We start from the raw sequence: 12,069 nt of genomic DNA on the forward strand, positions 1-12,069 counted from the left end.
CCGACCAGCAATATCTAACACCGGTAATAAGTTCAACATAACATAGGCTATAAAATGGGTGTTGTCAATATGTAATGCCATAGTATTCTTTATACGATACGCATGGGACGAGAAAGCGTATAGCAATGATACACATGTGGTATGTTTTGGTTGATTTATAGTTTCGAATTCTTATACCAATTTTCGCATTTGTAAGGATATTCAAGAAAACTTTGTCAATGGATTGCCGCCCCCTTCTGTAAAATGCCGTCTGTTTACTTGCGCTACAAATGTGTTAACTCGCAGTGTTGTTATGCCAATTAACACTCCATATAACGTGAAAAGACACAGGAACTCGGATGTGTAAAGCTGTTAATGATTGAACTTGCCGGCATTCACCGAGTGATGGCGCTTCGACAAAACAAAAAAAACGTCTACTGGCTGCGGCGATTTTGTTGTGTTTATTAATGAGTATACCATTTCAAAATGTGTATGGAATTATAAATCTCATCCGACGCTCTTCTCTCGTTGGTGTTCTTTAATTATTGATACATAGGTAAGATACTGCTGTTTAATTCGGACAGAAGACTGACGTTAAATTGAACAAAACAAGCCAATAGAGAACTGCTTTTCTTTCAAAAATGCCGGCTTTCTAATATCATGGCAAATGTGTTAATTTTTGGCAAATGTGTTAATAATTGGAATGCTAATTAATAATCCGCGGATCGTGAAAACTCACTAACTCTGTGATTGTTCCGGTTGATTATGTTTCAACTCACCAACATTTACCGTGTGACGGTGCTTCAACAACATGTTAAAGAGCATTCAACGTCATTCCATGTAGACGTTGGGGATAAGCAAGGACATGTATGTTGATGGAATTAGGTAATTATTTTTATATTTCGGTTGATCTTACAAAGGCTCGTGTAGAACACGTATCAAACACCTAGTATCGCTACAATCAGTTGGCTTTTTATACCATTAGTAGCCATTTTTGTATTTGGTTCATTACATCAAAATCCGTGTAGAATATTTTAATCTCAGTCGACGGTCTTTCTAATTATTAGCACCGAGGAGAGCTACAACTGTCCAATATGTTAAAACCATTGAGGACAATTTGAACAAAACATGTCCATCGTGACTTAAAAGAAGAGCCATCTCCGGTGGGATTCGAACCCACAGCCTCGAATAACTGTTTCAACTAGAAGTCCGACGCGCTATCCGTTGCGCCACGGAGACACTGCATATCGCCTGCTTCGTATGCAAGGTATTTTTATTTTTTACATCACAACGTTTGACCAGATCACACTGTTCCTTTCGATCTTGACTCATAATTGAATACACAATATGTATTTTTTATTTATATTTTATTATAACGTATTATGTACACGAAATTAAAATGACTAACCACGAATAAATGCTTTTCTCAAACAGAATATGAAGCTTCGCAAATGACTAATGGACACAGAGTACGATCTAAATCAGTAATTCCATTAAATGACAAATCTGATGACACGTCTTTACAAGGCGTACTACATATTTCTATTTCACTTTGATAGACGTCTGTCAGGATACCACTGGAATGTGTACTGCAATTTTGTATCTTCGTATCACTACAATGCCTTGGTGTACTACTGGATTGTGGAACACCAATATATTCACTGAGGGAAGGCGTTGCTGGTAGGACATCAAGTCGAGTGTCCACTGATTTTCCTCGACTTCGCACGGACGGAAAACGCGTCGTCGATTCTTTCAACTTTTGTATTGGTGCTTGATGGTGCTTAGCATATAACACGGCATCTCTTTTCCGTTCTTGCCTCCGTTTTTGACCCCGACGATTCTGAAACCACTTCTGAAAAGTGAATAAAATAGATTATTGTATAATGAACAACAAGAAACAGTTCGCTTACATTATAACATACTTTGGTGCATACATAATGCTCTCACTTACCATAATTGACTTTTCCGATAAGTTGGTAATTATGGCGATACGCTTGCGCATGTCGCGATTTAGATACTCCGTAGTAGTTGTAAATATTACTTCTAATACAACCGACTGTGTCTCGCTGTAGATATAGCGACTTGATTTCCTGCCAACATAACTACCTGTAAAAATAAAAAAACACATATTTGTGTCTGTAGCAATCGTGATACAACATTACGTGACCTAAACCACTATAATCCATTTTGAAGTTAATTCGGTGAGACATAATTATTTAAAGTAGAGCACATTTACTTACCTTTGCTGTGCGATTTACCATCTACGTAACCGCAGACATTCTTCCAATCAAACCGACCAGCAATATCTAACACCGGTAATATGTTCAACATAACATTGGCTGTAAAATGGGAGTTGTCAATATGTAATGCCATAGTATTCTTTATACGATACGCATGGGACGAGAAAGCGTGTAGCAATAATACACATGTGGTATGTTTTGGTTGCTTTATAGTTTCGAATTCCTATACCAATTTTCGCATTTGTAAGGATATTCAAGAAAACTTTGTCAATGGATTGCCGCCCCCTTCTGTAAAATGCCGTCTGTTTACTTGCGCTACAAATGTGTTAACTGGCAGTGTTGTTATGCCAATTAACACTCCATATAACGTGAAAAGACACAGGAACTGGGATGTGTAAAGCTGTTAATGATTGAACTTGCCGGCATTCACCGAGTGATGGCGCTTCGACAAAACAAAAAAAACTTCTACTAGCTGCGGCGATTTTGTTGTGTTTATTAATGAGTATACCATTTCAAAATGTGTATGGAATTATAAATCTCATCCGACGCTCTTCTCTCTTTGGTGTTCTTTAATTATTGACACTTAGGTAAGATACTGCTGTTTAATTCGGACAGAAGACTGACGTTAAATTGAACAAAACAAGCCAATAGAGAACTGCTTTTCTTTCAAAAATGCCGGCTTTCTAATATCGTGGCAAATGTGTTAACTATTGGCAAATGTGTTAACAATTGGAATGCTAATTAATAATCCGCGGGTCGTGAAAACTCACTAACACTGTGATTGTTCCGGTTGATTATGTTTCAACTCACCAACATTTACCGTGTGACGGTGCTTCAACAACATGTTAAAGAGCATTCAACGTCATTCCATGTAGACGTTGGGGATAAGCAAGGACATGTATGTTGATGGAATTAGGTAATTATTTTTATATTTCGGTTGATCTTACAAAGGCTCGTGTAGAACACATATCAAACACCTAGTATCGCTACAATCAGTTGGCTTTTTATACCATTAGTAGCCATTTTTGTTTTTGGTTCATTACATCAAAATCCGTGCAGAATATTTTAATCTCAGTCGACGGTCTCGGTCTTTCCTAATTATTAGTACCGAGGAGAGCTACAACTGTCCAATATGTTAAGACTATTGACGACAATTTGAACAAAACATGTCCATCGTGACTTAAAAGAAGAGCCATCTCCGGCGGGATTCGAACCCACAGCCTCCGAATAACTGTTTCAACTAGAAGTCCGACGCGCTATCCGTTGCGCCACGGAGACACTGAATATCGCCTGCTTCGTATGCAAGGTATTTTTATTTTTTACATCACAACGTTTGACCAGATCACACTGCTCCTTTCGATCTTGACTCATAATTGAATACACAATATGTATTTTTTATTTATATTTTATTATAACGTATTATGTACACGAAATTAAAATGACTAACCACGAATAAATGCTTTTCTCAAACAGAATATGAAGCTTCGCAAATGACTAATGGACACAGAGTACGATCTAAATCAGTAATTCCATTAAATGACAAATCTGATGACACGTCTTTACAAGGTGTACTACATATTTCTATTTCACTTTGATAGACGTCGGTCAGGATACCACGGGAATGTGTACTGCAATTTTGTATCTTCGTATCACTTCAATGCCTTGGTGTACTACTGGATTGTGGAACAGCAATATATTCACTGAGGGAAGGCGTTGCTGGTAGGACATCAAGTCGAGTGTCCACTGATTTTCCTCGACTTCGCACGGACGGAAAACGCGTCGTCGATTCTTTCAACATTTGTATTGGTGCTTGATGGTGCTTAGCATATAACACGGCATCTCTTTTCCGTTCTTGCCTCCGTTTTTGACTCCGACGATTCTGAAACCACTTCTGAAAAGTGAATAAAATAGATTATTGTATAATGAACAACAAGAAACTGTTCGCTTACATTATAACATACTTTGGTGCATACATAATGCTCTCACTTACCATAATTGACTTTTCCGATAAGTTGGTAATTATGGCGATACGCTTGCGCATGTCGCGATTTAGATACTCCGTAGTAGTTGTAAATATTACTTCTAATAAAACCGACTGTGTCTCGCTGTAGATATAGCGACTTGATTTCCTGCCAACATAACTACCTGTAAAAATTAAAAAAAAACATATTTGTGTCTGTAGCAATCGTGATACAACATTACGTGACCTAAACCACTATAATCCATTTTGAAGTTAATTCGGTGAGACATAATTATTTAAAGTAGAGCACATTTACTTACCTTTGCTGTGCGATTTACCATCTACGTAACCGCAGACATTCTTCCAATCAAACCGACCAGCAATATCTAACACCGGTAATAAGTTCAACATAACATAGGCTATAAAATGGGTGTTGTCAATATGTAATGCCATAGTATTCTTTATACGATACGCATGGGACGAGAAAGCGTATAGCAATGATACACATGTGGTATGTTTTGGTTGATTTATAGTTTCGAATTCTTATACCAATTTTCGCATTTGTAAGGATATTCAAGAAAACTTTGTCAATGGATTGCCGCCCCCTTCTGTAAAATGCCGTCTGTTTACTTGCGCTACAAATGTGTTAACTCGCAGTGTTGTTATGCCAATTAACACTCCATATAACGTGAAAAGACACAGGAACTCGGATGTGTAAAGCTGTTAATGATTGAACTTGCCGGCATTCACCGAGTGATGGCGCTTCGACAAAACAAAAAAAACGTCTACTGGCTGCGGCGATTTTGTTGTGTTTATTAATGAGTATACCATTTCAAAATGTGTATGGAATTATAAATCTCATCCGACGCTCTTCTCTCGTTGGTGTTCTTTAATTATTGATACATAGGTAAGATACTGCTGTTTAATTCGGACAGAAGACTGACGTTAAATTGAACAAAACAAGCCAATAGAGAACTGCTTTTCTTTCAAAAATGCCGGCTTTCTAATATCATGGCAAATGTGTTAATTTTTGGCAAATGTGTTAATAATTGGAATGCTAATTAATAATCCGCGGATCGTGAAAACTCACTAACTCTGTGATTGTTCCGGTTGATTATGTTTCAACTCACCAACATTTACCGTGTGACGGTGCTTCAACAACATGTTAAAGAGCATTCAACGTCATTCCATGTAGACGTTGGGGATAAGCAAGGACATGTATGTTGATGGAATTAGGTAATTATTTTTATATTTCGGTTGATCTTACAAAGGCTCGTGTAGAACACGTATCAAACACCTAGTATCGCTACAATCAGTTGGCTTTTTATACCATTAGTAGCCATTTTTGTATTTGGTTCATTACATCAAAATCCGTGTAGAATATTTTAATCTCAGTCGACGGTCTTTCTAATTATTAGCACCGAGGAGAGCTACAACTGTCCAATATGTTAAAACCATTGAGGACAATTTGAACAAAACATGTCCATCGTGACTTAAAAGAAGAGCCATCTCCGGTGGGATTCGAACCCACAGCCTCGAATAACTGTTTCAACTAGAAGTCCGACGCGCTATCCGTTGCGCCACGGAGACACTGCATATCGCCTGCTTCGTATGCAAGGTATTTTTATTTTTTACATCACAACGTTTGACCAGATCACACTGTTCCTTTCGATCTTGACTCATAATTGAATACACAATATGTATTTTTTATTTATATTTTATTATAACGTATTATGTACACGAAATTAAAATGACTAACCACGAATAAATGCTTTTCTCAAACAGAATATGAAGCTTCGCAAATGACTAATGGACACAGAGTACGATCTAAATCAGTAATTCCATTAAATGACAAATCTGATGACACGTCTTTACAAGGTGTACTACATATTTCTATTTCACTTTGATAGACGTCTGTCAGGATACCACTGGAATGTGTACTGCAATTTTGTATCTTCGTATCACTACAATGCCTTGGTGTACTACTGGATTGTGGAACACCAATATATTCACTGAGGGAAGGCGTTGCTGGTAGGACATCAAGTCGAGTGTCCACTGATTTTCCTCGACTTCGCACGGACGGAAAACGCGTCGTCGATTCTTTCAACTTTTGTATTGGTGCTTGATGGTGCTTAGCATATAACACGGCATCTCTTTTCCGTTCTTGCCTCCGTTTTTGACCCCGACGATTCTGAAACCACTTCTGAAAAGTGAATAAAATAGATTATTGTATAATGAACAACAAGAAACAGTTCGCTTACATTATAACATACTTTGGTGCATACATAATGCTCTCACTTACCATAATTGACTTTTCCGATAAGTTGGTAATTATGGCGATACGCTTGCGCATGTCGCGATTTAGATACTCCGTAGTAGTTGTAAATATTACTTCTAATACAACCGACTGTGTCTCGCTGTAGATATAGCGACTTGATTTCCTGCCAACATAACTACCTGTAAAAATAAAAAAACACATATTTGTGTCTGTAGCAATCGTGATACAACATTACGTGACCTAAACCACTATAATCCATTTTGAAGTTAATTCGGTGAGACATAATTATTTAAAGTAGAGCACATTTACTTACCTTTGCTGTGCGATTTACCATCTACGTAACCGCAGACATTCTTCCAATCAAACCGACCAGCAATATCTAACACCGGTAATATGTTCAACATAACATTGGCTGTAAAATGGGAGTTGTCAATATGTAATGCCATAGTATTCTTTATACGATACGCATGGGACGAGAAAGCGTGTAGCAATAATACACATGTGGTATGTTTTGGTTGCTTTATAGTTTCGAATTCCTATACCAATTTTCGCATTTGTAAGGATATTCAAGAAAACTTTGTCAATGGATTGCCGCCCCCTTCTGTAAAATGCCGTCTGTTTACTTGCGCTACAAATGTGTTAACTGGCAGTGTTGTTATGCCAATTAACACTCCATATAACGTGAAAAGACACAGGAACTGGGATGTGTAAAGCTGTTAATGATTGAACTTGCCGGCATTCACCGAGTGATGGCGCTTCGACAAAACAAAAAAAACTTCTACTAGCTGCGGCGATTTTGTTGTGTTTATTAATGAGTATACCATTTCAAAATGTGTATGGAATTATAAATCTCATCCGACGCTCTTCTCTCTTTGGTGTTCTTTAATTATTGACACTTAGGTAAGATACTGCTGTTTAATTCGGACAGAAGACTGACGTTAAATTGAACAAAACAAGCCAATAGAGAACTGCTTTTCTTTCAAAAATGCCGGCTTTCTAATATCGTGGCAAATGTGTTAACTATTGGCAAATGTGTTAACAATTGGAATGCTAATTAATAATCCGCGGGTCGTGAAAACTCACTAACACTGTGATTGTTCCGGTTGATTATGTTTCAACTCACCAACATTTACCGTGTGACGGTGCTTCAACAACATGTTAAAGAGCATTCAACGTCATTCCATGTAGACGTTGGGGATAAGCAAGGACATGTATGTTGATGGAATTAGGTAATTATTTTTATATTTCGGTTGATCTTACAAAGGCTCGTGTAGAACACATATCAAACACCTAGTATCGCTACAATCAGTTGGCTTTTTATACCATTAGTAGCCATTTTTGTTTTTGGTTCATTACATCAAAATCCGTGCAGAATATTTTAATCTCAGTCGACGGTCTCGGTCTTTCCTAATTATTAGTACCGAGGAGAGCTACAACTGTCCAATATGTTAAGACTATTGACGACAATTTGAACAAAACATGTCCATCGTGACTTAAAAGAAGAGCCATCTCCGGCGGGATTCGAACCCACAGCCTCCGAATAACTGTTTCAACTAGAAGTCCGACGCGCTATCCGTTGCGCCACGGAGACACTGAATATCGCCTGCTTCGTATGCAAGGTATTTTTATTTTTTACATCACAACGTTTGACCAGATCACACTGCTCCTTTCGATCTTGACTCATAATTGAATACACAATATGTATTTTTTATTTATATTTTATTATAACGTATTATGTACACGAAATTAAAATGACTAACCACGAATAAATGCTTTTCTCAAACAGAATATGAAGCTTCGCAAATGACTAATGGACACAGAGTACGATCTAAATCAGTAATTCCATTAAATGACAAATCTGATGACACGTCTTTACAAGGTGTACTACATATTTCTATTTCACTTTGATAGACGTCGGTCAGGATACCACGGGAATGTGTACTGCAATTTTGTATCTTCGTATCACTTCAATGCCTTGGTGTACTACTGGATTGTGGAACAGCAATATATTCACTGAGGGAAGGCGTTGCTGGTAGGACATCAAGTCGAGTGTCCACTGATTTTCCTCGACTTCGCACGGACGGAAAACGCGTCGTCGATTCTTTCAACATTTGTATTGGTGCTTGATGGTGCTTAGCATATAACACGGCATCTCTTTTCCGTTCTTGCCTCCGTTTTTGACTCCGACGATTCTGAAACCACTTCTGAAAAGTGAATAAAATAGATTATTGTATAATGAACAACAAGAAACTGTTCGCTTACATTATAACATACTTTGGTGCATACATAATGCTCTCACTTACCATAATTGACTTTTCCGATAAGTTGGTAATTATGGCGATACGCTTGCGCATGTCGCGATTTAGATACTCCGTAGTAGTTGTAAATATTACTTCTAATAAAACCGACTGTGTCTCGCTGTAGATATAGCGACTTGATTTCCTGCCAACATAACTACCTGTAAAAATTAAAAAAAAACATATTTGTGTCTGTAGCAATCGTGATACAACATTACGTGACCTAAACCACTATAATCCATTTTGAAGTTAATTCGGTGAGACATAATTATTTAAAGTAGAGCACATTTACTTACCTTTGCTGTGCGATTTACCATCTACGTAACCGCAGACATTCTTCCAATCAAACCGACCAGCAATATCTAACACCGGTAATAAGTTCAACATAACATTGGCTGTAAAATGGGTGTTGTCAATATGTAATGCCATAGTATTCTTTATACGATACACATGGGACGAGAAAGCGTGTAGCAATGATACACATGTGGTATGTTTTGGTTGATTTATAGTTTCGAATTCCTATACCAATTTTCGCATTTGTAAGGATATTCAAGAAAACTTTGTCAATGGATTGCCGCCCCCTTCCGTAAAATGCCGTCTGTTTACTTGCGCTACAAATGTGTTAACTCGCAGTGTTGTTATGCCAATTAACACACCATATAACGTGAAAAGACACAGGAACTCGGATGTGTAATGCTGTTGATGATTGAACTTGCCGGTATTCACCGAGTGATGGCGCTTCGACAAAACAAAACAAAAAACGTCTACTGGCTGCGGCGATTTTGTTGTGTTTATTAATGAGTATACCATTTCAAAATGTGTATGGAATTATAAATCTCATCCGACGCTCTTCTCTCGTTGGTGTTCTTTAATTATTGATACATAGGTAAGATACTGCTGTTTAATTCGGACAGAACACTGACGTTAAATTGAACAAAACAATCCAATAGAGAACTGCTTTTCTTTCAAAAATGCCGGCTTTCTAATATCATGGCAAATGTGTTAATTTTTGGCAAATGTGTTAATAATTGGAATGCTAATTAATAATCCGCGGATCGTGAAAACTCACTAACTCTGTGATTGTTCCGGTTGATTATGTTTCAACTCACCAACATTTACCGAGTGACGGTGCTTCAACAACATGTTAAAGAGCATTCAACGTCATTCCATGTAGACGTTGGGGATAAGCAAGGACATGTATGTTGATGGAATTAGGTAATTATTTTTATATTTCGGTTGATCTTACAAAGGCTCGTGTAGAACACGTATCAAACACCTAGTATCGCTACAATCAGTTGGCTTTTTATACCATTAGTAGCCATTTTTGTATTTGGTTCATTACATCAAAATCCGTGTAGAATATTTTAATCTCAGTCGACGGTCTCGGTCTTTCTAATTATTAGCACCGAGGAGAGCTACAACTGTCCAATATGTTAAGACCATTGAGAACAATTTGAACAAAACATGTCCATCGTGACTTAAAAGAAGAGCCATCTCCGGTGGAATTCGAACCCACAGCCTCCGAATAACTGTTTCAACTAGAAGTCCGACGCGCTATCCGTTGCGCCACGGAGACACTGCATATCGCCTGCTTCGTATGCAAGGTATTTTTATTTTTTACATCACAACGTTTGACCAGATCACACTGTTCCTTTCGATCTTGACTCATAATTGAATACACAATTTGTATTTTTTATTTATATTTTATTATAACGTATTATGTACACGAAATTAAAATGACTAACCACGAATAAATGCTTTTCTCAAACAGAATATGAAGCTTCGCAAATGACTAATGGACACAGAGTACGATCTAAATCAGTAATTCCATTAAATGACAAATCTGATGACACGTCTTTACAAGGTGTACTACATATTTCTATTTCACTTTGATAGACGTCTGTCAGGATACCACTGGAATGTGTACTGCAATTTTGTATCTTCGTATCACTACAATGCCTTGGTGTACTACTGGATTGTGGAACACCAATATATTCACTGAGGGAAGGCGTTGCTGGTAGGACATCAAGTCGAGTGTCCACTGATTTTCCTCGACTTCGCACGGACGGAAAACGCGTCGTCGATTCTTTCAACTTTTGTATTGGTGCTTGATGGTGCTTAGCATATAACACGGCATCTCTTTTCCGTTCTTGCCTCCGTTTTTGACCCCGACGATTCTGAAACCACTTCTGAAAAGTGAATAAAATAGATTATTGTATAATGAACAACAAGAAACAGTTCGCTTACATTATAACATACTTTGGTGCATACATAATGCTCTCACTTACCATAATTGACTTTTCCGATAAGTTGGTAATTATGGCGATACGCTTGCGCATGTCGCGATTTAGATACTCCGTAGTAGTTGTAAATATTACTTCTAATAAAACCGACTGTGTCTCGCTGTAGATATAGCGACTTGATTTCCTGCCAACATAACTACCTGTAAAAATAAAAAAACACATATTTGTGTCTGTAGCAATCGTGATACAACATTACGTGACCTAAACCACTATAATCCATTTTGAAGTTAATTCGGTGAGACATAATTATTTAAAGTAGAGCACATTTACTTACCTTTGCTGTGCGATTTACCATCTACGTAACCGCAGACATTCTTCCAATCAAACCGACCAGCAATATCTAACACCGGTAATATGTTCAACATAACATTGGCTGTAAAATGGGAGTTGTCAATATGTAATGCCATAGTATTCTTTATACGATACGCATGGGACGAGAAAGCGTGTAGCAATAATACACATGTGGTATGTTTTGGTTGATTTATAGTTTCGAATTCCTATACCAATTTTCGCATTTGTAAGGATATTCAAGAACACTTTGTCAATGGATTGCCGCCCCCTTCTGTAAAATGCCGTCTGTTTACTTGCGCTACAAATGTGTTAACTCGCAGTGTTGTTATGCCAATTAACACTCCATATAACGTGAAAAGACACTGGAACTCGGATGTGTAAAGCTGTTAATGATTGAACTTGCCGGCATTCACCGAGTGATGGCGCTTCGACAAAACAAAAAAAACGTCTACTGGCTGCGGCGATTTTGTTGTGTTTATTAATGAGTATACCATTTCAAAATGTGTATGGAATTATAAATCTCATCCGACGCTCTTCTCTCTTTGGTGTTCTTTAATTATTGACACTTAGGTAAGATACTGCTGTTTAATTCGGACAGAAGACTGACGTTAAATTGAACAAAACAAGCCAATAGAGAACTGCTTTTCTTTCAAAAATGCCGGCTTTCTAATATCGTGGCAAATGTGTTAACTATTGGCAAATGTGTTAACAATTGGAATGC

The 12,069-nt window shown here is 37.6% G+C and overlaps 5 non-coding genes across 5 annotated transcripts; all 5 read right to left on the minus strand.

The window, feature by feature from the left end:
- Positions 1-1,134: 1,134 nt before the first annotated feature.
- On the minus strand, positions 1,135-1,218 carry TRNAR-UCU (transfer RNA arginine (anticodon UCU)). Its single transcript is given in 2 exon segments — positions 1,135-1,169; positions 1,182-1,218. It is a non-coding gene; the product is annotated as a tRNA-Arg (tRNA).
- A 2,194-nt stretch (positions 1,219-3,412) lies between these two features.
- TRNAR-UCU (transfer RNA arginine (anticodon UCU)) lies at positions 3,413-3,497 on the minus strand. The gene is given in 2 exon segments: positions 3,413-3,448; positions 3,461-3,497. It is a non-coding gene; the product is annotated as a tRNA-Arg (tRNA).
- Positions 3,498-5,685: 2,188 nt separating this feature from the next.
- TRNAR-UCU (transfer RNA arginine (anticodon UCU)) lies at positions 5,686-5,769 on the minus strand. Its single transcript is given in 2 exon segments — positions 5,686-5,720; positions 5,733-5,769. It is a non-coding gene; the product is annotated as a tRNA-Arg (tRNA).
- Positions 5,770-7,963: 2,194 nt separating this feature from the next.
- TRNAR-UCU (transfer RNA arginine (anticodon UCU)) lies at positions 7,964-8,048 on the minus strand. The gene is given in 2 exon segments: positions 7,964-7,999; positions 8,012-8,048. It is a non-coding gene; the product is annotated as a tRNA-Arg (tRNA).
- A 2,197-nt stretch (positions 8,049-10,245) lies between these two features.
- TRNAR-UCU (transfer RNA arginine (anticodon UCU)) lies at positions 10,246-10,330 on the minus strand. Its single transcript is given in 2 exon segments — positions 10,246-10,281; positions 10,294-10,330. It is a non-coding gene; the product is annotated as a tRNA-Arg (tRNA).
- Positions 10,331-12,069: the final 1,739 nt, after the last annotated feature.

The sequence above is a fragment of the Saccoglossus kowalevskii genome, chromosome 13 (genome assembly GCF_978046115.1).
Source record: "Saccoglossus kowalevskii chromosome 13, keSacKowa6.1, whole genome shotgun sequence".
NCBI lineage: Eukaryota > Metazoa > Hemichordata > Enteropneusta > Harrimaniidae > Saccoglossus > Saccoglossus kowalevskii.